The 23,330-nt window shown below is 48.6% G+C and overlaps 1 gene segment (V, D, J or C); it reads left to right on the top strand.

The window, feature by feature from the left end:
* Positions 1–3,930: 3,930 nt before the first annotated feature.
* On the top strand, positions 3,931–23,004 carry LOC308460168 (Ig gamma-2C chain C region-like). The segment is given in 8 exons: positions 3,931–4,133; positions 5,294–5,632; positions 6,326–6,622; positions 7,555–7,851; positions 21,110–21,403; positions 21,503–21,601; positions 21,771–21,855; positions 22,629–23,004.
* Positions 23,005–23,330: the final 326 nt, after the last annotated feature.

The raw sequence follows: 23,330 nt of genomic DNA, 5'->3' as shown, positions 1-23,330 counted from the left end.
GTTCAGAGACTGTTAGGTGGGTTGCCTTTATAATCTGCAGTGTCTCCCTCTATTGGCCATCACCAGACTTGCAGGACCTCAGCATCTCTTTCCTCTCCTTACAGCTCGCCCAGAACTTCATATGCTCACCAGGCCACCAGGGAAGACGTTCTTGGTAGCGGAGTGCCTAGTGTGTGGGTTTTACCCACAAAACGTTACAGTGCAGTGGCTGCAAAATGGGGAGCCGATCCAAGGGAAAATATACGAGTCGGAACTTGTACAGAATCCTAATGGGACGTTCTCAACCGGAAGCGTCTTCTTCCCACAGCAGGGCCATTTTGCAGCCAGTTATACCTGCCAGGTACAACATGAAGCACTGGAGGCACCACTGGAGGAGACAATCCCCTGGGAGCCAGAAGGTGAGGGTGTCAGGGAACTGCCATCAGCTCAGGGGGGAGAGGGGAAAAGCCGATGGATTACAGAGAGCCCCCAAAGATTGTGGGAAGCAGCTCCTCCTCAGAGGAGGAGAGTAAACAGGCCTCCAGTGGAGAGGAGCTTCAGGGCTCAGAGGAGGCGAGGCGGTGCCAGGCGCACCGAGAGGGGAGGCACAACTGGGCATCAAGAAACTACTTTGCTGGGGAAGGTTTAAGGACCCCCCACTCATGGATTCTGCCAGCCATGGGAAAGTGGCGCTCTGGACAGATAAAGTTTATTTTGGCATCAAAAGCAAGGCTTCACAGCTGAGGAAGGAGGGATTTGCCTGCTTGCTCTCGAGCAACCGCTTGGAACCTTAACAGAGGGTGATGGAATTACCCACCTCTCATCCCCAGAATGTAGTACCAAATAACATCGGCCAAAACTTAAACCTGCATCTCCAACTGACTCTCCTCCAGCTCTAGGATACTTTGGATCACCGATGACTTGGCTTCTAGGATCTCTGGGACATGTTGTGGGACTTGGCATGGGAATTGGAGCGACGTTGATGTACCGAAGACGCAGAGGTGAGTTGGGGCTGTTGGGATGAAAGGGCAGCTCTGGCAGAAAGGGCAGCAGAGTCCGTGGGGAGGCAAGGCTGCAGTGCTGGGGCACGGGACTGCAGATTGCAGTTTGGAGACACCTGATCATTGCGCTCTCTCTCTCTCTCTCTCTCTCTCTCTCTCTCATCAGCCCCGTAAGCTCAAGCTGCGCTGAATGACGAAACCCTCCTGAAGAAGATGTCGAAAGTCAGGAGGGAAAAGCCAGATGAAGTCTTTGGTATCTAACAGTCCACGGAATGACATTTTGGCACAGGGTTGTTTCAGGCAATGCAATATTGTTCCATTTCACTATGTATTTCCTAGAAAATCTATTTCAAGTATGATAATTGCAGGAGGCTTCATTTTAAAGTCAAGGTGATTTAAATCATTTAAATTCAACCTTCCATTCTGAAATTATATACATATAGTAGAGCTCTGCACTCTTCGGGAATTCAAAGAAACCAAGGGATATTGAGGCTTTTGAGATGGATATTATAATTTGTTAGTTTCAGGGCTGTGCCTCTCCCAACTCAGGGCCCCAAACGAGCCCAAAGAACGCCTGATCCAGCCTGATCTTCATACTGATGACCAGTTGTGTTGTGACATACAAAAGAGTGCCTAGCTTGAGGGTTGGGCTACTGTTTAATTACGGTTAATAAACCCTTCATGTCAGGAGGGAGGTTGGGGAACAAGAAGCAGCATCTCCATGCCTCCCTGCTCTGACTGCAGCATCGAGAGCAAGAGGGTTCAATCCTGCCTGGTGCTGCTTTACCAACACATCCCCCAGTCTGCCTCTCCTCTTTCCCCGTCATTTCCCTCCCTGTCCCAGTTTGTGTGTAATATGATTTCTTTTCTCCTTTAGTTTTTCACCTTATACGCTGCATTATCTGTATGGCTATACTTTAGCTTCACTTGTTCCAAGTTATGTTTCTTGTTTTCTTGTGTTCTGAATTCTGTATGGAAAAACAGATTTCAATAAAGTGTTTAAAAAATAAATAAATCCCAAATTTGTAGTAATTCAGATGTAGGAGAAAATAATTGACAGCACCAGTGCCTGACATTGGGCAAAAGATTCTTGCAATGCAGTGTGTTGGACTAGACGGCTCTCGGAGTCCTTTCAAACTCTTCAATTCCACTATTATATGAAATCATCCTGAAGGAAGGTGAGGACAGGAACTTATCTTTTGGCTGCAATCTGACTGCATGCCTGACACGCTTGGTGTGGGCTTCAGAAGTGGAATGTAGTGTCTTTGCTCACAGGCGTGTGTCAGGCAGGCTTATGGAAGGCAAGCTGATCATATCCTCCCACAGGGATGGTATGAGGTGTGCTAATTCCTACCATGTGGATTTCTGAGCAGGTAGCTACTGCACCCCGTCAAAGGAGACATTCAGCTGACCTAGGAACAGTTGCAGGAGGCAGCTCCCAGCTCCCAAACTTGGGGCAAGCATCAGTAGCCTCAAGAAAGGATAGTGGCCCATTTGGGACGAGCCTTGGCGGCTGTCCAAAAATCAAGAGGAGGGAATGAAGGAAGGTGAGGACAGGTGACCCCACCTAGGCCTGAAGTCACCCCCCCTCAATAATCACCCCAGGCCTCAAAACTGTAAAAATCCACAGCTTTTCTGTGGATTCTCACAAGATGCTGTTCCAAAGGCAAAATGTTATTCTTTTATCAGCACGAGAAGGCTTCAAAAAGCTAATGAATGGGCTCTGTTCAAAGCAGGCTTGAGAACTGAATCTTATCTCACTCTAGTTGCAACATCTTTGGACACGCTGAACGCAAGACTCGGCCACCCCCCCCCCTTGGCTTCTCACCCCCCTTTTCCAAAGACAGCAGCTTTCTGTTCATGCTCAGAGGAACTCATGGGCAGGACTCTGGAGGAAGGAGGAGAAAGGGGAGGGAACTAGAAGGGGAATATATACTCTGTGCAAATGCATGTGAACCCGTGCATGTTTTTGTGACTTATCACACTTGCTCCTTCTACCAGTTCATGGATGGTAGAAATAAAGCTTTTTCTCTGAAACTATTCCTTGAGTGTCCTTTGACTCCCACTTCCCTTTCCCGGGTGCAATATTTTTCCCAACCGAGGGCAAAACCTTATAAGGCTACAATCCGTCCTTGAAACACCATTAAATTATGCTCAGGATCTCAATGCTGCTTTGGGGAACAGCGCACTGTCCCAATGCCCACATGCACTGAAATTTATGGGTGCCTGGCCCCTTCATGGGGAATTTGTGGGTGCTGGGGCACCCAGGGCCCCAAGGAGTTGGCACTTATGGGCTCCCAAATAAGCTTTGGGCCGCTACAAATCATTCTAAACAGAGAAGGAGATCTGTGACTGCCAGTTACTTGTGCCAAACTCTGCCTCTAGTTTGTGACCTGCTCTGCCTCTGCCCTGCCATTTTGTGACTGTTAGGCCTCAATAATCCTCAAGGCCGGAAGCAAAAAGTTTGGAGAACAAGGCGCTTGATGGGCTACCTAAAAACTAAGGTGACGTTCTCCCCTCAGCAACCCCTGTTTAAAAGCAGGTGTATACACATTCTATCTTAAATTATTTAACAACATTCATATATACCACTCGGTGTTAAGAAAACCTCTAAGCGGCTCACAAAAATATCAAACAGAACATCATGAAGAACATCATTTTTAATATGCAAGGGAGACTTTAGAATCACCAGTATAAACTGCAGTGGAACCTTGGTTTTCAAACTTCTCCATTGACAAACGTTTCGGAACTTGCATGCTGGAAGTAACTGCTTCAGTTTTTGAACACTTTTCGGAAGTCAAACATACCACATGGCTTCTGTTTTGAGTTTCCCTATTGTATTGATGCTTCCGTATTGAGTTTTCGGTTTTTCAATATTTTGGAACTCAAAGGGTCTTCCAGAACGGATTGCATTCGAAAACCGAGGTACCACTGTAAAAAGAAACGAAACACACCTAACTTCTACATGCCCGTCTGGGCTGGCTTGCTTAAAAGCAGAATGTTTTGATCTGACACCCGGGAGTCACAGTTCAACTGAACTTTTGTCTCTCAGGTGCATATTGCTCTCGCATCCTTTCTGGAGAATACAAAGTAAGCAAGGCTGCCCCAAAATGCCCAGCTTCTCGTGTTTGCTGCTCTTCTTGCAGGGTGCATGTAAGTCACATCCCCTCACCCAGAGGACCCTTGCCAGTTGGGGGCGCTCCTGGGGGCCAGGGCAATGGAGGAGGAGGGAGGGAGGGAGGGAGGGAGGGAGAGGCGGCTTCGCAAAGACCAGCAGGAGCCGGGAAGCGGGCGGCCAGGCGGCCTGGTCCTAGAAGGACGAGGAAAGGTTTCCTGTCTGAAACCCTGGAGAACATCTGCCAGTCAGTGTAGAGAGTACTGGCCTAGGTGGACCGATGGTCTGATTCAGTATAAGGCACTTCCTGTGTTCCTATGAAACTTCTTTTTCCTTCAACGGCAGGGTGGGGAGGGGCGCAGGACTCCCCTCTTGGCCTTACTGTTGAGGTCCAAAGCAGACCAGAGCAATATATTTGGTACCAGCTTGGCTCAGGAGTTGTCGGAAGTAGGCGTACAAGGCGCCATCCAACTGTCTAAGGGACTCCACTCCAGATTTGTGTAGGCTTTGCTCCTTAGCCTTTGCTGAAGATGTCCCACAACGGAGTTGAGGTTTAGGGTCAGAGTTTTTTCCTTCTTGTAGATGGGCCACCTTCCCAGACTGACGAGCCCCATCTGCCCCTCACTTCCCTCTATAGCTGGAACTTGTCTTCACACGCAGGGGAAATCTCTTAACTCACTGAGGGTTTGAGACACGTTAGCTATCCTCACCTCATTTAGCTGGCCAGTCGAAGCCTTTCCTGGGGTGTGGCCGCTATCGCCTGCTGACAGCTTCTTGGCTCTTTTTATGTGAATTGCCCTGGGACCTCTGGGTATAGGGCGGTATAATAATAATAATAATAATAGCCACAGGTGAGAGCTGAGTGACAACTGAGGACCAAAGTTGGACAAGCCACCCCAGAAAGAGCTTGACGTGTCCCACACCAGAGGTACTCCCCCTCCTCTAGCGCCCACAGTGGATGGTTACTTTTTTTGAGCAGTCAAAGTCGCATCCCGCATTCAGATTTATAGTAGTCCTCAGACTCCTCTAACCAGCCTGGTTTTGTTTTGTTTTTTAACCAAAGGGCTTCAGGAATCCCATTTTTGCATAACTACGGTCTGCAGGAATCTTAAAAGTTAAAACTGGTTTATGATGGCTTTAGCCTGTGATGGAGGTCCAGTCTAATTACAGTCTAACTGTATCTCTTTGTCCTTTTCAGGGGCAGCCGTGATAATCCAAGTCCCTTCATCCCCAGTCCAGGCAGGGCCACGCTCTAATGCATACCTGCCTTGCCATTACACTTTTGACCCTCCCAAGACCATAAATGCTTCTGCCCTGATTGTGAGATGGTCGCTGAGAGGAAGAACCATAGTAAAGTTGCATGGGAGTATTTCAACCTATAGACCGAGGGGAGCAGTGCTTAATTGGGGCACAGTGCGAGAGGGCAATGCCAGTGTCTTCATCACAGATGTAAGAGGCGATGATGTCGGGGTGTATACGTGTTGTGTTAGCCATACTCCTGACGTTGCTAAAGGGAACGTGACATTGAAATTAGAAGGTAAGGGATGAAAGGCGGTGGGCAGAAAACCTTTTTTAAAGCACTAAACATATTTCGCATGAAAGTCCTTGATGTAAAATACAGTGGTACCTCGGTTTACAGTCGCTTCAGGTTACAGACTCCGCTAAGGCAGAAATAGTATCTCGGGTTAAGAACTTTGCTTCAGGATAAGAACAGAAATTGTGCAGAAGCAGCGGGAGGCCCCATTAGTGGTGCTTCAGGTTAAGATCAGTTTCAGGTTAAGAACGGACCTCCAGAATGAATTAAGTTCTTAACCAAAGGTACCACTGTACCATTTTAAAGCACATCCTATGAAGCGCTTCATGTTAACTCTGGGCCAAACAAACCTGACAGGGCCCTATTTTAATGATGCTGCTGATGATGATAATTTATACCCTGCCCATCTGGCTGGGTTTCCCCAGCCACTCTGGGTGGCTTCCAACAGAATAATAATAATAATAATAATAATGTGATAAAACATCAAACATTGAAAACTTCCCTTAATAGGGCTGCCTTCAGATGTCTTCTAAAAGTCAGATTGTTGTTTATTTATACATTTAAAGCACACTTAACTCGTGCGGCTTCCGGTGAAGAATCCTGGGAACTGCAGCTTGATGCTCACAGATCTACAGTTCCCAGCACCCTTTAAGCTGCCCAAGGAGATGCTCTCCTAACTCTCCTCTCTCCCTCCAGCTCCCCCACGCCTAACACTCGGCCCCACAGAAGTGCCGCTGGGAAAACCAATCAATTTGACATGTGCAGCATCCGACTTTTACCCTGACCGTGTCTCTGTGAAGTGGCTGCGAGGCAGTGAGACTCTGAAAGTTGACTCACCCCCTGCCAAGCTTGAGGCCAATTACCACTTCTATGCAGAGAGTGTCCTGAACTTCATACCACAAATCTCCGACGCTGGTGTCACCTTCTCATGCCAGATCCAACACCGAGCAGCGAAAGACCCAATCAGTCAAGATATTGAGCTGAAGGTGGTAGGTAAGTGGGAGCCTTTCCTGTGCAACCCTGGAGTCCTGCCCCACCTCCCCCATGCCCATGCTAAGCACAGTTCCCCCTTTTAGTGAGACCCAGTTCTGACTCGCACTCTCTACCCTGTTCTGCCTCTGCATATTTTTCTCCTCAAAACTCTATAGCTTTTTGCTCAAACCAGGTTGTGTCTCCTCCATGATATAGAAACAGTCAAGAATTTCTTTGCTGAAGTGGATGAAGCCCCACCCAGTCGAGTTTGCTTCCATACTAGTGTCCTTCAGCATTGCCAAAGCACATATAGGCCATACATTTAAAGCACATTTAACAGATACTTGGCCCCACAAAGGTGCAGCTGGCCAAACCAAGCACCATGATAAAAATAGACTTGAAATTGCATAGTTTTGCCCCTGGCAACAAGTTTTCTCCCAGCAACAGGTTTTCCCCAGCAACAGGTTGCCTTAGCAACAGACTTCTTTATTAGACAGGCTATGAATGAGAGCAGGCTGGCTGTCGCTCTGCCCAGATGCCTGAGGAGCACAGAGAAGGAATGATTCACTGTACTTAGTTTTACTTTATTTTCCTCAGGGCAGCAGTTGTATAAGTTGTCATGTTAATTCTTCAATAAATACTTTAAGCAGAACTGGAATGGGTGAGGTGTTTATTCCCACATGGGAATTCACCAACAGATGAGCTGAACTGAGAAAGAAGATTCAGGAAGAATTTCTGGGCGACTCCGCTGAATGAAAACGGAACCCCAAACGACTGGCATAGTGCACTGATGTGCCATACATTTAAAGCACATTTAACGGATATTGCTTTGTCTGAAGAGTCCTGGGAACTGTAGTTTGTTGCTCACAGAGCTACAGTTCCCAGCACCCTTTAACAAAACACAGTTAAGCTGCCAATGGAGATGCTCTCCTAACTCTCCTCTCTGCCTCCAGCTTTCCCACGCCTAACACTCGGCCATACAGACGTAGAGCTCGGTGAACCAAGCAACTTCTTGTGCGCGGCATCTGACTTTTACCCTGGCAATGTCTCTGTAAAGTGGCTGCGAGGCAGTGAGACTCTGAAAGTTGACTTGCCCCCTGTCCAGGAAGGGCCTGATGGTCTCTTCTATGCAGAGAGTGTCCTGGAGTTCACCGCACAAATCTCTGATGCTGGCGTTACCTTCTCATGCCACATCCATCACCAAGCGACAAAAGACCCAATCAGTCAAGATTTTGAGCTGAAGGTGCAAGGTAAGTGGGAGCCTTTCCTGTGCAACCTGGACTCCTGAAATGCCCATGCTAAGCACAGTTCCTTAGTGAGAACCATTTCTGACTCGCACTCTCTACCCTGTTCTGCGTCTGCTTTGTTATGTACTGAAGTTCTCACCCTGGGCCAGCAGGGGGATACTGTAGATAGTTATGCAAATGAAGGATCGAAAAGTGACGTTCAGTGATTGGATAGTTTGTATGCAAATGAAGGATCGAAAAGTGACGTTCAGTGATTGGATAGTTTTAGAAAATGGCAACAGTTACATTGTTCTGGAGCTCTATATAAGCAGGCTGACTGAGCTCCTCAGCTTAGTTCTGTTCCATCTTACAAATAAAGAGCTGCTTTGGAAGAATCGCTGTGTCGTCTGATATGTTCGCCCACAACTTAACACTGGCGACGAGGATGGGATCGATGGACATCAGAGCACAGCCAGATGCGGCCATCCTCTGAACTGAGCTGAATCACTGAGCTGAATCACTGAGCGAAATCACTGGACCTTTGCGCCAGCCTCTGAATCATGGGACTCCTACCTCGCTCGGTTCGACTGCTACCTCCAAGCCAACGAGCTGACAGCAGTATCAAAGGAACAGAAGCGGGGCCCATTCTTCAGCCTCTGTTGGCCTGAGGTTTTTGAGACAGCCCGAGCATTGGTTGCGCCTGAAGCAGTCCAGGCAACACCATGGGACACGATCCAAGAGAAGCTCCACAACCACTACGCGCCAAAGCTGTCCAAGATTGCTGCCCGCCATGCGTTCTACCACCGGAACCAGGCAGAGGGGGAGTCAATCAACAACTACACCACTGCCCTGCGACAGGCTGCAATGCACTGCGAGTTCCGAAACTTAGACGATGCCCGGATGGATTGAATCATCTGCGGGGTCCGGGACATCCATGTGCAACAGCGTCTCCTCACCAAGCCAGACCTCACGCTGCAGAAAGCCATTGAGGAGGCTGTGGCCTCAGAAGCTGCTGAACGCTCCGCCCAGGAGATCCGCAAGTCCAGCAGCCCGCGTCTTGCTAGGAAGCCAGTTCCAGTGCATCACGAAGATGCCAGCAGTGATGAGGCATCCTCCAGTGAAGACGATGACGTGCACCAGACAAAGCGGGAGCACAGGAAGTTCCAACAGAAGTCCAAGGGCCAACCGGAATGTGCCAGCTGCGGAGGCAACCATTCCCGTGCCAAGTGTCGATTCAGAGATGCCATCTGTCGGACGTGTTCCAGAAGGGGCCACATCGCTAAGGTCTGCCGATCGGCTCCGTCTGACACCCCCCCTTCACCGACTCACAAGTCCAAGTCTTCACTCCAGTCTGTCAAGGAAAGCTGTTTCGCTCTCACCAACTGCCGCTGCCCGTCTGGAACCACGATTGGCCAAACCAACTCGCCTACACGACGCAAGCTGAACGTCACGGTGCTCACTGAAGGAGCTCCATGTGACATGGAGATTGACACCGGGTCTGCCCTGTCCATTGTGTCTTGGAGCACCATCAAAAGACTGGTACCCAGAGTGTCCAAAAGGCAACTCGACTCTCACCGCGTACACCTGACTACCAGGGAAACAACATTCCCATGGTAGGCGTTGGCCGGTTCCGGATCGCCTTCAAGGATTTTTCGGGCCTGCTCCGACTGGTGGTGGTCGAAGGTCAGCGGCCAAGCCTCCTAGGGCTAGACTGGTTTGATGCCCTCGGCCTGGAAGTCACCGGCATCAACTGCATCTCTAACGCAGAGACTGAGGGTCTGGTCAAAGACTGCCGAGGTTTTTGACGGCACTTTGGGGCAATATACAGGTACGCCCATCTCCTTTAGCCTTGATCCACAAGTCGCCCCCATCAAGCTAAAGCCACGCCGGGTTCCCTTTGCTCTCAAGGCTAAGGTGGACGAACAACTGGACAAGCTGATCGCCCAAGGAGTTTTGGAGCCGGTTGACCACGCCAAGTGGGAAATCCCCATCGTCACGCCTGTCAAGCCAGATGGGCCGGTGAGAATCTGCGCTGACTACAAGTGCACAATCAACAAGGCACTTCAGCAGCACGCTTATCTGGTTCCTGTTGTCCAACACCTGCTGCATTCCCTGGGTGAGGGTAAGGTCTTCGCTAAGCTGGACCTTGCCCAAGCCTATCAACAACTGCCCGTCGATGATGCCACTGCTGAAGCCCAGACGATCGTCACCCACCGAGGGGCATTCCGTTGCCGCCGGTTGCAATTCGGGGTGAGTGTGGCTCCTGGCATCTTCCAAAGCCTTATGGAGCGTCTCCTGCAAGGGCTTCCGGGTGTGGTACCATATTTTGATGACGTCTTGGTGTCCGCAGACTCACACCAGCAGCTGTTCGAGCGCCTCCGTGCCGTGCTGACCAGGTTCCAAGAGGCCAGGCTCAAGGTAAAGAGGGAGAAGTGCCAGATCGCTGTTCCACAGGTGGAGTTCCTGGGCTATCTTATCATCGCCTCCGGCCTTCACCCGACCACATCCAAGATCCACGCTATCCAGCAGGCCCCCATCCCAAAGAACAAGACGGAGTTGCAGGCGTTCCTGGGGCTGCTGAACTTTTATAACATGTTCCTGCCCCACAAAGCCATGGTGGCTGAGCCTCTTCACCGACTCCTCAGCACAAAGATGCCTTGGTTCTGGGGTCATCGGGAGACGGCGGCCTTCAACGCGGTCAAGGCTCTCCTTTCATCGGACAGTGTGCTGGTACAGTACAGTGAAGCCAGGCCGCTGGTCCTTGCCTGCGATGCCTCACCTTTTGGCATCGGCGCTGTCCTTAGTCACCGTTTTCCAGACGGAAGAGAAGCACCGCTCGCCTACTTTTCCAGGACGCTATCTCTGACTGAACGGAATTACAGCCAGATCGACAAGGAGGCACTGGCATATGTGGCTGGAGTGAAGAGGTTCCATGAATACCTCTATGGCAGGACTTTTGACCTCATCACTGACCACAAGCCGCTCCTGGGCCTCCTCGCTGGTGATCGTCCAACTCCACCGGTCCTCTCGCCGCACATGCTGCGATGGACTGTTTTCCTGGCTGCCTACCACTACCAGCTCGTCCATCACCCGGGGAAATCGATGGGCCATGCCGACGCCCTCAGCCGTTGCCCTCTTCCAGCGTTTGTGGAAGACCCGGCTCCAGCTTCATTGCTCCTCCTGATTGAGGATCTTCTGGCAGCGCCTGTATCGGCTGCCACTGTGGCCTCCGCATCTGCCCAGGATCGCACCATCAGCCGTGTGCTCAACTGGGTGTGGAGGGGGTGGCCACAAGGACCTTTTGCATCGGAGTTCCAACCGTTCGCAACCAGACAACATGAACTCTCGGCTCATCGCGGCTGTCTGCTGTGGGGAGACCGCGTTGTGATTCCCCAAATACTCCGTCAACGCGTCCTGGAGGCACAGCATGTTGGCCACCCGGGAATCGTCAAAATGAAGGCGTTGGCTCGGTGTTATGTCTGGTGGCCTAACATGGATGATGCCATCACTGCCTGGGTGTCCGCCTGTCAAGCGTGCCAAGAATCGAGGCCTGCACCACCGGCAGCTAAGGGGCACACCTGGGAGACGCCCAAGACACCCTGGTCGAGGGTGCACATCGATCTGGCCGGCCCCTTTCACGGCCGGACCTTTATGGTAGTGGTGGGTGCCTATTCCAAATGGCTGGAGGTGGCCCTGATGCCCTCCACCACTACTGAGGCCGTCATCCGGGTGCTGCGAGGCCTCTTTGCGATGCATGGGTGTCCTGATGTCCTTGTCTCCAACAACGGACCGCAGTTCATGTCAGGCACTTTTGAGCGGTACCTTTTGGGACTGGGCATCCGCCATGCCCTAACGGCACCATTTCATCCATCCAGCAATGGGCAAGTGGAGAGAATGGTGCGCTCGGCAAAAGAGGCACTGGCGCGCCTGGACCGGGGAGACTGGCATGAGCGGGTTGCCGAATACTTGTTCGTGCAACACATCACCCCTCATGTGGCCACAGGGCGGAGTCCTGCTGAACTGCTTATGGGCCGCCGCCTCAGGTCACCGCTCGACCGGCTGCACCCGGACTTTGCCGTGGCCGAACCCCCAGGCTGTGCCAACGCGCCACGGTCATTTGTTCCAGGAAACCAGGTCTTTGCCCGGAACTATGTGGGGGACATTCCTTGGGTGCCTGCCACAGTAGTGGGAGTCACTGGACCTCGCTCGTACCAGGTGGCACTTGAAGACGGACGCTTGTGGCAGCGGCACATAGACCAGCTTAGGCGCAGGGTTGGGGACTTGGACACTACCGTGGTGCCCCCAACTGCGCTTGTGGCTCCAGAAGAGACACTTACAGATGGCGAGGCTCCACCTACACCTCTCTCGCAAACTGCCACCGTGGAGCCGAACCAAGCCAGACTTACCACAGGCTCAGACCACTCCACTTGCGGAGGCTCCACCCACAGCAGCGGATCCAGGGGATTTGGTTTCAATGCCACCTAGGGTCGCACCACAGCCTCAGCAAGAACTGTGTGGCCCCCCGGACTTGGCTACCAGTCCCCGGCGGTCTGGCAGAGTTTCCATGCGCCCAACTTATTTAAAGGACTATGTTGTTGGACATGTATCACTGTTGGTCTAAGTATGTGAAATGTAACCAATGTGCTTTTGTGCCTAATTGAACCATTACGTGTAGTGCTGTATATAAGGAAACCATTACGATTGTAACTAATGCCTTATCTCGGTGGGGAGGGGTGTTATGTACTCAAGTTCTCACCCTGGGCCAGCAGGGGGATACTGTAGATAGTTATGCAAATGAAGTATCGAAAAGTGACGTTCAATGATTGGATAGTTTGTATGCAAACATTTCTGACTCGCACTCTCTACCCTGTTCTGTGTCTTGTTATTTTCCTCCTCATAACTCTGTATCCCTTTGCTAGCTGCTGAGGTGGGTGAAGGCCCACCCAGTTGAATTTGCTTCCACACTAGGGCCCCTCACGATTGCTAAGGCACCGCCTTCTTGCAAATCAGCTGGAAGTCGCATTAAAATGGTGGCTTCACACGCTACTTAACATGGCGCTATATTTAGCAAAAAGGCATTACGTTCCCCATGTTCGGAGATGGGAAGCCTGTGACCTTCCAGATGTGGATGGGCTCCAGCTCCCGTCAGACCTAGCCAGGAAAGCCAGTGGTCAGAATGATGGGAGTTGTAGTCAAAGGACATCGGAGAGCCACACTTTCCCCGTCCTTGCCTCACAGGACCTGTAGTGAGGTCCGTCTGGCGCCTCCATTGACGTCTTTCCCCCCAGGCTGTGATGTACTAGAATGGCATTTTTCACACCTGCCCTTTAAAGGGAACATAGGTCTGACTAAAATATGCAATTAAAGGGCTGCATGTCAGTAATCATTAAAAAGCACAAAAGATGAGAGGATGGCAATTCCAGACTAAGCACTTGGCATGGGAGCAACACATCATTCTGCCTCCAAAGACCACCAGTCGGAAGCCTCTAGTGGTCACAAACAGGGCACAATAAATTCCTTCTTTGCCCCATTCTTCTCTTGAGGTCAAGCCACATGTCAGGATATTATTGGATATCTTGCTGCCTTTTTCCCTTAAGTCAAAACTGCTGTGGAGTGCAACTCTTAATTCGACTGCGGGGAAATGATGGCACCGGAGGGGAGAATTAACCTTTTCCCCAAGTGCCTTCTTAAGGCAAACTGTAGCTCTGCAATAGTGACTTTTGTTGGTCTCAGGATATAGTTGGACTCGGACCCTTTGTCCATCTAGCGCAGTATTGTCCTGGCAGCAGCTGTATGCAAGGTAGATGTTCTGGTGCTGAGCTGCTCTTGTGTAATGCATTCACACAACTGTGGCCTTTAGAGACTGTTAGGTGGGTTGCCTTTATAATCTGCAGTGTCTCCCTCTATTGGCCATCACCAGACTTGCAGGACCTCAACATCTCTTTCCTCTCCTTACAGCTCGCCCAGAACTTCATATGCTCACCAGGCCATTAGGGAAGACGTTCTTGGTAGCTGAGTGCCTAGCGTGTGGGTTTTACCCACAAAACGTTACAGTGCAGTGGCTGCAAAATGGGGAGCCGATCCAAGGGAAAATATACGAGTCGGAACTTGTACAGAATCCTAATGGGACGTTCTCAACCGGAAGCGTCTTCTTCCCAAAGCAGGACCATTTTGCAGCCAATTTTACCTGCCAGGTACAACATGAAGCACTGGAGGCACCACTGGAGGAGACGATCCCCTGGGAGCCAGAAGGTGAGGGTGATAGAATTACCCACCCCTCATCCCCAGAATGTAGTACCAAATCACACTGGCCAAAACTAAAACCTGCATCTCCAACTGACTCTCCTCCAGCTCTAGGATACTTTGGATCACCGATGACTTGGCTACTAGGATCTGCGGGACATGTTGTGGGAATTGGCACGGGAGTTGGAGCGACGTTGATGTACCAAAGACGCAGAGGTGAGTTGGGGCTGTTGGGAAGAAAGGGCAGCTGTGGCAGAAAGGGCAGCATAGTCCGTGGGGAGGCAAGGCTGCAGTGCTGGGGCACGAGACTGCAGATTGCGGTTTGGAGACACCTGATCATTGCGCTCTCTCTCTCTCTCTCTCTCTCTCTCTCTCTCTCTTATCAGCCCTGTAAGCTCAAGCTGCGCTGAATGACGAAGCCCTCCTGAAGAAGATGTCGAAAGTCAGGAGGGAAAAGCCAGATGAAGTCTTTGGTATCTAACAGTCCACGGAATGAAATTTTGGCACAGGGTTGTTCTAGGCAATGCAATATTGTTCCATTTCATTATGTATTTCCTAGAAAATCTATTTCAAGTATGATAATTGCAGGAGGCTTCATTTTAAAGTCAAGGCGATTTAAATCATTTAAAATCAACCTTCCATTCTGAAATTATATACATATAGTAGAGCTCTGCACTCTTCGGGTATTCTAAGAAACCAAGGGATATTGAGGTTTTTAAGATGGATATTATAATTTGTTAGTTTCAGGGCTGTGCCTCTCCCAACTCAGGGCCCCAAACGAGCCCAAGGAACACCTGATCCAGCCTGATCTTCATACTGATGACCAGTTGTGTTGTGACATACAAAAGTGCCTAGCTTGAGGGTTCAGTTAATGTTTAATTAAGGTTAATAAACCCTTCATGTCAGGAGGCAGGTTGGGGAACAAGAAGTAGCATCTCCTTGCCTCCCCGCTCTGACTGGAGCATCGAGAGCAAGAGGGTTCAATCCTGCCTGGTGCTGCTTCACCAACACATCCCCCAGTCTGCCTCTTCTCTTTCTCCATCATTTCCCTCCCCGTTCCAGTTTGTGTATAATACGATTTCTTTTCTCCTTTAGTTTTTCACCTTATACACTGCATTATCTGTATGGCTATACTTTAGCTTGACGTCTACCAAGTTATGTTTCTTGTTTTTTGTGTTCTGAATTCTGTATGGAAAAACAGATTTCAATAAAGTGTTTATTTTTAAAAAAATTCCCAAATCTGTAGTAATTCAAATATAGGAGAAAATAACTGACAGCACCAGTGCCTGACTTGGGCAAAAGATTCCTGCAAAGCAGGAGGTTCTACTAGGCGGCCCTCGGGGTCCTTTCCAAGTCGTCAGTTCCACAATTTTATGAAATCATCTGTCCTTGAAACAACATTGAATTATGCCCAGGGGCTCAATGCTGCTTTGGGGAACTGCACACTGTCCCAATGCCCACATTCACCAAAATTTGTGGGTGCCTGGCCCCTTCATGGGGAATTTGCGGGTGCTCAGGCACCCAGGGGCCCAGGGAGTTGGCACCTAGGGGCTCCCAAATAAGCTTTGGGCCACTGCAAATCATTCTTAACAGAGAAGGAGATCTGTGACTGCCAGCTGCTTATGGCAAACTCTGCCTCTAGTTTGTGACCTGCTCTGCCTCTGCCCTGCCATTTTGTGACGGTTAGGCCTCAATAATCCTCAAGGCCAGAAGAAGAATTTTTTGAGAACAAGCCACTCAATTGGCCATCTAAAAACTAAGTCGACTGTTCCTCCCTCGGCAACCATTTTTAAAAAGCAGGTGTATACCCATTCTGTTTTAAATTATTTAACAACATTCATATATACCACTTGGTTTTAAGAAAACCTCTAAACAGCTCACAAAATATTGAATGAAACACAGGCATCATTGTTAAAAACAGTTATGCAAAGGAGACTTTTAAATCTCCAGTACTAAGTAAAAAGAAACGAAATGCGCCTAACACGCCTGGCTGGGCTTGCTGCCATAAAAGCAGAAATGTTTTGCTCGGTGCCAGGAAGTCGCAGCTCAACTGAAATTTTATCTCTCAGCACATTGCACTCACATCCTTTCTGCAGAAATGAAAGTAAGCAAGGCGGCTCCAAAATGTCCAGCTTCTCGTGTTTGCTGCTCTTCTTGCAGGGTGCATGTAAGTCACAGGCCCTCACCCAGAGGACTCTGGCGCAGCTCCTGGGGGCGAGGGCGATGGGGGAGGAAGGAGGGACGTGCGGCTTCGCAAAGACCAGCAGGAGCCAGGAACGGGCAGCCAGGCGGCCTAGTCCTAGAAGGACTAGGAGAGGCCTCCTGTCTGGAACCCTGGAGAGCCTCTGCCAGTCAGTGTAGAGAGTACTGGCCTAGGTGGACCGATGGTCTGATTCAGTATAAGGCACTTCCTGTGTTCCTATGAAACTTCTTTTTCCTTCAACGGCAGGGTGGGGAGGGGAGCAAGACTCCCCTCTTGGCCTTACTGTTGAGGTCCAAAGCAGACCAGAGCAATACGTTTAGTACCAGTTTGGCTCAGGAGTTGCCAGAAGGAAGCGTACAAGGCACCATCCAACTGTCTAAGGGACTCTACTCCAGATTTGTGTAGGGTTTACTCCTTAGCCTTTGCTGAAGATGTCCCTCAAGGGAGTTTTTTTCCTTCTCCTAGATGGGCTACTTTCCCATATTGATAAGCCCCATCTGCCCCTCACTTCCCTCTATAGCTGGAACTTGTCTTCACATGCCGGGGAAATCTCTTAACTCACTGAGGGTTTGAGACACGTTAGCTATCCTCACGTCATTTAGCCATCCAGTCGAAGCATTTCCCAGGGAGTGGCTGCTATCACCTGCTGACAGCTTCTTGGCTCTTTTTATGTGGATTGCCCTGAGACCGCTGGGTATAGGGTGGAATAATAATAATAATAATAATAATAGCCACAGGTGAGAGCTAGAGTGCAGACTAAGGACCAAAGTTGGACAAGCCACCCCAGAAAGAGCTTGACGTGTCCCACACCAGAAGTATTCCCCCTCCCCTAGCGCCCCATACACCACAGTAGATAGTTACTTTTTTTGAGAAGTCAAAGGCGCATCCTGCATTCAGATTTAAACTACTCCTCAAACTCCTCTAACCAGCCTGGTTTTTTTTACCAAAGGGCTTTGGGATTCCCTTTTTTGTATAACTACAGTTTGCAGGAACCTTAGAAGTTAAAACTGGCTTATGATGGCTTTAGCCTGTGATGGAGGTCCTGTCTAATTACAGTCTAACTTTATCTCTTTGTTCTTTTCAGGGGCAGCCGTGATAATCCAAGTCCCTTCATCCCCAGTCCAGGCAGGGCCACACTCTAATGTATCCCTGCCTTGCCACTTCTCCTTAGACCCTCCCAGGCCCATAGACGTTGATTACCTGATTGTGAGATGGTCGCTGAGAGGAGAAAATGTTGCAAAGTTCGATACCATCATCACAGTGTTTAGACCGAGGGGAGCAGTGCTTGATGCGACGCGGCTGCCAGAGGGAAACGCCACCCTCTACCTCTCGGACGTAAGGGAGGAGGATGCCGGGGAGTATACGTGTTTTGTTCTCCATACTCCTGACAGTGCTGAAGGGAAAGTGGCATTGAAAATAGAAGGTAAGGAAGGCAAGGCGGCAGGTGGAAAACCTTTTTTAAAGCACTAAACATATTTCACATTAAAGTACTTGATGTAAAATACCATTTTAAAGCACATCCTTTGAAACGCTTCACGTTAACTCCAGGCTAAACATACCTGACAGGGCCCTAGTTTTATTCATATATCTGCTTCATTGTGATATTAAGCAGCTGGGCTTTGTCTATTTCTACAAGAGAATAAAATGTCCAACTGAGTTAATTGAAGCTTACTCCCAGGTAAGTGGGTATCGGAATTGCAATTTGTACAGTTCCGTTTCTTGAACTGCTGCAACTGTGGTTTAATGGTTTTTATTTTGTATGGTGTAAATATTGTATTTTTATCTTTTATCTGAATTAGATTTCTGGCCCATGAGACAATATGGCTGCTGATGGTGTGGGCCAGAAATTTTTAAATAAATAAATACTTATAATTTGGGTCCCACGGTGCTCCCTGGGAAAGAATTTGCCTATTTGAAGCACATAACACTGGTTCTCTCTCAGCTGTGTTGGCTGCCATTATACTTCCCAGCATTTTTCAAGATGCATATCTTGATATCCTAAATTGGTTGGGCCGTGTATTACAGGGAACACCAGCTCGCATTCAAGCCTACTCCTCTGGAGATGAGGCTTTGGGGAGAGCTGCAGTTTCATGTTCCATCATTTAGAGATGTTCATTGTAAGGAAACAGAGCAGGGCCTCCTTTGTGGTAGCGCTACAGAACTGAGACGTGACCTCTCAAGAGAGGCTTGACAAAAGCACGCTTTGACAAATATCATCATCATTTATTTATTTATATATATCCCACCCATCTAGGTGGGTTTCCCCAGCCACTCTGGGCAGCTCCCAACAGAATATTAAAAACACAATAAAACACCAAACATTAAAAACTTCCCTAAGCAGGGTTGCCTTAAGGTGTCTTCTAAAAGTCAGATAGTTGTTTGTTTCCTTGACATCTGTTAGGAGGGTGCTCCACAGGACAGATGCCACTGCTGAGAAGGCCCTCTGCCTGGTTCCCTGTAACCCCACTTATTGGAGGGGGGGGAGCCACCAGAAGGCCCTCAGCGCTGGACATCAGAGTCTGGGCTGAATGATGGGGGTGGAGACGCTCCTTCAGGTATACTAGGCCAAGGCTGTTTAGGGCTTTAAAGATCAGCACCAACACTTTGAATTGTGCTCAGAAATGTACTAGGAGCCAATGTAGGTATTTCAGGACTGGTGTTATATGGTCTCGGTAACCTGTCCCAGTCACCAGTGTAGCTGCTGCATTCTGGATTAGTTGTGGTTTCCAGGTCACCTTCAAAGGTAGCCCCACGTAGAGCGCATTGCAGTAGTCCAAGCGGGACAGTTTGCCCAGACCTTGAGGGATGGCATAGTGGAGATACAGGACTGCAGCTCATACTGCATTTGGGGGCAGGCCAGGCAGGACATGGGGCTAAGAGGATAGTGAGTAACGTAAAGGCCACCTAATGAGTTCATGGGTAAGGTGAGATTTGATCTGCAGATTCCCAATGCATGTTTTCAACCATGACTTCTACTCCAACTTCCTGGTACTGTGGAAGGGAAGAGGGAAGTCATATCCATGCCATACATTTAAAGCACACTTAACTTGTGTGGCTTCTGGTGAAGAATCCTGGGAACTGCAGCTTGCTGCTCACGAAGCTACAGTTCCCAGCACCCTTTAAGCTGCCCAAGGAGATGCTCTCCTAACTCTCCTCTCTCCCTCCAGCTCCCCCACGCCTAACACTCGGCCCCACAGAAGTGCCGCTGGGAAAACCAAGCACTTTGACATGTGCAGCATCCGACTTTTACCCTGACCGTGTCTCTGTGAAGTGGCTGCGAGGCAGTGAGACTCTGAAAGTTGACTCGCCCCCTGCCAAGCTTGAGTCCAATTACCACTTCTATGCAGAGAGTGTCCTGAACTTCATACCACAAATTTCGGATGCTGGTGTTACCTTCTCATGCCACATCCAACACCAAGCAGCGAAAGACCCAATCCGTAAAGATTTTGAGCTGAAGGTACAAGGTAAGTGGGAGCCTTTCCTGTGCAACATTGAGTCCTGAAATGCCTATGCTAAGCACAGTTCCCCGTCTTAGTGAGACCCAGTTCTGACTCGCACGCTCTACCCTGTTCTGCCTCTGCTTATTTTCCTCCTCAAAACTCTGTATCCCTTTGCCTGTAGTGAGGTCCGTCTGGCGCCTCCATTGACCTCTTACCCCCCCAGGCTGTGATGGACTAGTATGGCATTTTTCACACACACCTGCCCTTTAAAGGGAACGTAGGTCTGACTAAAATATGCAATTAAAGAGCTGCGTGTCAGTAATCATAAAAAAGCACAAAAGATGAGAGGATGGCAATTCCAGACTAAGCACTTGGCATGGAAGCAACACAGCATTCTGCCTCCAAAGACCACCAGTCGGAAGCCCCTAGTGATCACAAACAGGGCACAATAAATTCCTTCTTCGCCCCATTCTTCTCTTGAGGTCAAGCCACATGTCAGGCCATTATTGGATATCTTGGTGCCTTTTTCTCTTAAGTCAAAACTGCTGTGGAGTGCAACTCTTAATTCGACTGCGGGGAAATGATGGCACCGGAGGGGAGAATTAACCTTTTCCCCAAGTGCCTTCTTAAGGCAAACTGTAGCTCTGCAATAGTGACTTTTGTTGGTCTCAGGATATAGTTGGACTCGGACCCTTTGTCCATCTAGCGCAGTATTGTCCTGGCAGCAGCTGTATGCAAGGTAGATGCTCTGGTGCTGAGCTGCTCTTGTGTAATGCATTCACACAACTGTGGACTGTTTAGAAGCTGCTAGGTGGGTTGCCTTTATACAGTGGTACCTTGGTTTTTGAACTTAATCCGTTCCGGGAGATCATTCGACTCCCAAAACCATTTAAAAACCAAGGTGCAGTTTCTGATTGGCTGCAGGAGCTTCCTGCACTCAATCGGAAGCCGTGGAAGCTGCGTCAGGCATTCGGCTTCCAAAAAACGTTCGCAAACCGGAACACTCACTTCCGAGTTTGTGGTATTCAGGAGCCGATATGTTTGACAACTAAGCCGTTTGGGAACCAAGGTACCACTGTACAGTGGTACCTCAGGTTACATAAGTATCAGGTTACATAGGCTTCAGGTTATAGACTCTGCTAACCCAGATATAGTACCTCAGGTTAAGAACTTTGCTTCAGGATGAGAACAGAAATTGTGCTCCTGCGGCACGGCAGCAGCAGGAGGCCCCATTACCTAAAGTGGTGCTTCAGGTTAAGAACAATTTCAGGTTAAGAACGGACATCCAGAACGAATTAAGTACTTAATCTGAGGTACCACTGTACTCTGCAATGTCTTCCTCTAGTGACCGTCACCAGACTTGCAGGACCTCAACATCTATTTCCTCTCCTTACAGCTCGCCCACAACTTCATATAGTCACCAGGCCGCCAAGGAAGACATTCTTGGTACCTGAGTGCCTAGTGTGTGGGTTTTACCCAGAAAACGTTGAAGTGCAGTGGCTGCAAAATGGGGAACCGATACAAGAGACAATATACAACTCTGACCTTGTACAGAATCCTAATGGGACGTTCTCAACCGGAAGCGTCTTCTTCCCAAAGCAGGACCATTTTGCAGCCAATTTTACCTGCCAGGTACAACATGAAGCTCTGGAGGCACCACTGGAGGAGACAATCCCCTGGGAGCCAGAAGGTGAGGGTGATGGAATTACCCACCCCTCATCCCCAGAATGTATTACCAAATCACCTCAGCCAACACTGAAACCTGCATCTCCAACTGACCCTCCTCCAGCTCCAGGATCACCGATGACTTGGCTTGTAGGATTTCTTGGACTCGCTTTGGGACTTGTCCTAGGAGGTGGAGCGATGTGGAGGTACCAAAGACGCAGAGGTGAGTTGGGGCTGCTGGGAGTGGTGGCAGAAAGGGCAGCAGACTCCGTGGGGAGGCAAGGCTGAAGTGCTGGAGCACGGGACTGCAGATTGCAATTTGGAGGCACCTGATTATTGCGTTCTCTTCTCTCTCTCTCTCTCTCTCTCTCTCTCTCTCTCTCTCTCAGCAGCCAAGAATGAGCAAGCTGAGCCAAATGACCAAATCCTCCTGAAGAAGATGGGAGAAGATGCCGAAAGCCATGAAGGAAAAGCCAGGTGAAGTTTTTGGTATCTAAGAGTCCACAGAATGACATTTTGGCGCAGGGTTGTTCCAGGCAATGCAATATTGTTCCATTTCATTATGTATTTCCTAAAAAATGCATTTCCAGTATGATAATTGCAGGAGGCTTCATTTTAAAGTCAAGGCGATTTAAATCATTTAAAATCAACCTTACATTCTGAAATTATATATATATATATATATATATATATATATATATATATATAGTAGAGCTCTGCACTCTTCAGGAATTCAAAGAAACCAAGAAAATTGAGGTTTTTAAGATGGATATTATAATTTGTTAGTTTCTGGGCTGTGCCTCTCCCAACTCAGGGCCCCAAACGAGCCCAAGGAACACCTGATCCAGCCTGATCTTCATACTGATGACCAGTTGTGTTGTGACATACAAAAGAGTGCCTAGCTTGAGGGTTCGTTTAATGTTTAATTAAGGTTAATAAACCCTTCATGTCAGGAGGCAGGTTGGGGAACAAAAAGCTGAATCTCCTTGCCTCCCTGCTCTGACTGGAGCATCGAGAGCAAGAGGGTTCAATCCTGCCTGGTGCTGTTTTACCAACACATCCCCCAGTCTGCCTCTCCTCTTTCTCCATCATTGCCCTCCCTGTCCCAGTTTGTGTGTAATATGCTGCATTATCTGTATGGCTACACTTTAGCTTCACCTGGACCAAGTTATGTTTCTTGTTTTTAAGTGTTCTGAATTCTGTCTGGAAAAACAAATTTCTTTTTTTATTATTCATGTATGCTACAACAGCGGCAAGAGTCTTGATGGCACAAGGATATAAGAATGAGGAAACCCCGCCAAAGGAACAGTGGCAAGAGAAATTGATGTACTATGCAGAAATGGCTAAACTGACATACAAACTGTGAGATAAGGATAACTGTGACTTCAAAGAAGAATTTGAACTTTTTACAAAGTATTTAAAAAGACAACAAAATGAATTGGACTCCTTGGCAGCTTTTGAATAAACATACACAAATTTAGTGATTGATAACTAAGGATGGAGAACCCCAGTTGCCTCCTGCAACCCTTGAGCCATAGACCGGGGTCATCTATAACTACAATGCTACATCTGAATTAATACAGATTTGGGTTTTTTTTAAAATAAAATAAAAACACTTTATGGAAATTTGTTTTTCCTTTTTTTAAAAAAAAATTATTAACAATTTCAACATAACAACATATCAAAACATATCATATTCATTACACTGGGGAACAATTTTTTTTTCCATTTTCTGTTACATGAGATTTTTCAGCTGTTCTTATATGTTCTTTCAATGCTGATTTCAAATCTGAAATCGATTTTCGTGTACACGCTATAGTTATCTTGCAATTTCCAACTTTTGCCGATATGTCATATTTACACTGGGGATAATTGGACACATTTGTGTCTATTTGAAGAAGCCATGGTCTGATATGAAAAATACAAATATTTAGGCTACAACAATCACACCC

Source organism: Podarcis pityusensis (genome assembly GCF_964106645.2).
Source record: "Podarcis pityusensis genome assembly, chromosome: 13".
Classification (NCBI taxonomy): domain Eukaryota; kingdom Metazoa; phylum Chordata; class Lepidosauria; order Squamata; family Lacertidae; genus Podarcis; species Podarcis pityusensis.
This window is presented reverse-complemented; position numbering and strand designations above follow the sequence as displayed.